Source organism: Pteropus alecto, unplaced genomic scaffold, assembly GCF_000325575.1.
Source record: "Pteropus alecto unplaced genomic scaffold, ASM32557v1 scaffold40, whole genome shotgun sequence".
Taxonomy (NCBI): Eukaryota; Metazoa; Chordata; class Mammalia; order Chiroptera; family Pteropodidae; genus Pteropus; species Pteropus alecto.
The window spans coordinates 8,535,919-8,538,945 of record NW_006431919.1 but is presented as its reverse complement, the minus strand read 5'-3'; the positions used below and the strand labels follow the sequence as shown (position 1 = coordinate 8,538,945).

Genomic DNA, 3,027 nt, shown 5'->3' with positions numbered 1-3,027 from the left:
ATTTTGAGAGCCCTTCCACTCCCTAATTTCATACGCGAATCCAGGATCTTATTTGGAGGTTGGGTAACAGGAGAAGGGTCCTGAGTCGCCTCAATGACGAAATGCGGATTTTTGAAACGAAATGGCCCTTTTGAGGATGAGCAGTGCTACTAACATGCTGCTCACACCTCTGGGCACTGGGTCTTTTCTGAAAACCACAATCCAGCTGTTCTCCTAGATTCTGCAAACTTTTGAAGTTGCTGAGCGGAGGTGGAGCACAGGGCCCTGCCAACTGTAGGACTTGCCAAAACTCCTGACGCTTACCCGGTTGTGGTTTTAAACACATCTGTAAATTCTTTAATAGTCCTTCCATCAGAAGGCGAAGTCTAATTCCCCTCTCTTTGCATATAGGCGAGCCTTGGTATTAGGGGCTGGATTGTGTCTTCCCCCGACCCCCACCCCACAAATTTGTATGTCGAAGCCTTAATCCCTCAGTACCTCAGAATGTGACTGTATTTGAAGATAGTGCCTTAAAGAGGTAGACACATTAAAATGAAGTGATTGGGTGAGTTCTCATCCAATCTGACTGGTGTTCTTATGAGAAGAGATTAGGACACAGACACACACACACAGAGAAGCCCATGTGAAGACACAGAGAAAAGACATCCATCTACAAGCCAAGGAGAGAGGTCTCATAAGACAGCAACCCTGCTGACACCTTCATCTTGTGCTTTCAAGCTCCACAATTGTGAGAAATAAATTTCTGTTGTTTAAGCCGCCCAGTATGTGGTACTTTGCTATGGCAGCCCTAGCCAGTTAATACATCTAGCACTCACTTCGAATGAATAGGATGCAGTCAAGTGAAGCTACAAGACTGCCCAGGCTGGATTAGAAAAGGTGACACAGCTTCTGCCTGACTCTCTCTCCCAAGATGCTCACCCTAGGAACCTAGCCACACGTGGTGAGGAGGAAGCCCAGGCCATGTGGAAAGGTGTAGGTGTTCTTACTGGCAGCCGCATTTAAGGCCCCAGCTGTCAGCCAGCATTAATTTCCAAGCATGGGAGTTGAACAAACAGCAAAAGGATTCTAGTCCAAACCTTCCAGCTGCCCCAGCTGAGTGAAGAGAGAGATGTGCTGTTCCTGCAGAATCCTGGCCAAACTGCCAATTCGTGAGCAAAATAAATGTTGTTGTTGTTCTAAGACACCAAGTTTGGGGACATTTCTTTAAGCGGCAGTAGATAAAAAGAGCATCAAACTTGAGATATCAACAGCTTGTTCTGCTTCTCTCTAGCTTGCTTGCTATTTTTTTTTACACCTACAGCACCTAGTATTCCTAGGTGGTCTCCCACCCAAGTACTAACCAGGCCCAATTCTGCTTAGCTTCTGAGATCAGATGAGATTGGGCACGTTCAGGGTGGCATGGCCGTAGACTGCTTCTCTCTAGTCCTAAGGAATACTTACCTCCTTTCTCCTCCTCCTCATTTTGAAAGGTCTCATATAATCTCCCTCAACTTTCCTTTAGTTATACAGTGTTGGTGTCTCTTTATAGTGGTTGAGGGTGGAAGAAGCAGAGGTTTATGTCGACAACTTTTTCTTATTAATTCGCACTGATGATAGTAACCTGAGTGCTATCTGTATAACATGTTTTTATTTCAGGTGGAGCATGAGATCTATATAAGGACCCTGTTTATACAGTGGTGATCAATATACGCAGGGTTCCCTTTGACCGCTCTGCTCTTGCTCAGTGCCAACCTTGAGTCCCATTTAGCACCCTGCCACATCCCCCTCCAAAGCAAGCCCAGTTCCGCACACATTGAGGAAGAATGCAGGTATCACGGTAAGTTGAATTGGGGGGTGGAAAGAGGGTTAAACTACACACCATGGAGAAAACTGATCGCTATTTCTCTTTCTAGTCTTCCCCACAATCTATGCCCTCTCACCAGGTGCTCTGTCACCAGGGCTCTTGTCTCTAGCCCTCCAAAGTGAAATTCTGCGTCCTTTCAGTCAGCATACTACACCCAGAATGATTAAAAAAAAAAAAAACAGGGCAGCCAAAGAGTAACAGCCGATTGTCCCTGAAGCATGCCCCTACGACCTTCAGCTCATTCCAACACACCTCCAATCTAACTTCTCTGTTGTTATTCCTGTTACTTGTTTCTGTTTCTTCTCCTTAAAGCTCAAGGAAATTGGCAAGAGCTGCACTGTTTTCTCTTTACTGCTCTGAAGAACGCAACCATGGCAGCCCTGCTCCAAAGTCCCAAATGCCAAAGTCAACAATGGGGAGGATAACATAGGACCAGTCACCCCTATGGTGTCACAGTCCTGCTGTGGCCATGGCCTCATCTGCAAAAGGCACGCAGCCCCAAAATAACGAGGAGCCAAGGCAGATGCAAGAGGAAATGCTCCCAGTATGTCCATCTCCATTTTATTTGCCAGAATGAGGATACTGGGGTCTAGTCCTTACCCCAAAGGTGAGCAAACTATAAGAGTCATGCCAGTGGGGGGCACCATAGATGATGGTTGGTGAAAGGCTGACACCTCCTAGAAAGGCACCGAGATATAACAATTACAACAGAAGCTCATAACTGCCATTTGTCCAGCACCTACCGTGTGACAGGCATCATGCCAAGTGCTTCGTGCACTATCTCAATTAATACTTAGAAAACTTTATGAGGCAGATACTATTATTACTCCCATTCCACAGATGACAAAACTGAGGCTCAGAGGAGTTGTCCGAGACAGAGCAAATGAGGAAAGATCTCCTGTCTCCTAGTCAGCATCAAAGGACTATCACAGGAATCTGGTCCAAGAGGGCGGGGGCCATCGTGTTCCCCAGGAGAAGTGCTCGTGTTCCTGAGCCCTCCCTGCATGCTGGCCCTTTAAGGCGAGGTCTCTCTTTAACTGCTCACATCAACCCTAAGGGGAAAATGTGCTCATCATCCTCATCTTACTGATGAGGATTTTAAAAAAGGAAGTGATGCAACCTGACTTCTATTTTTAAAGACCCCCTCCAGGTCTCTGCCCAGACGGCTAAAGTCACGCCCTGCT

The 3,027-nt window shown here is 46.6% G+C and overlaps 1 pseudogene; it reads right to left on the bottom strand.

Moving 5' to 3' along the window:
* Positions 1–1,291: 1,291 nt before the first annotated feature.
* On the bottom strand, positions 1,292–1,410 carry LOC112475262 (annotated as a pseudogene).
* Between the last annotated feature and the right edge of the window lie 1,617 nt (positions 1,411–3,027).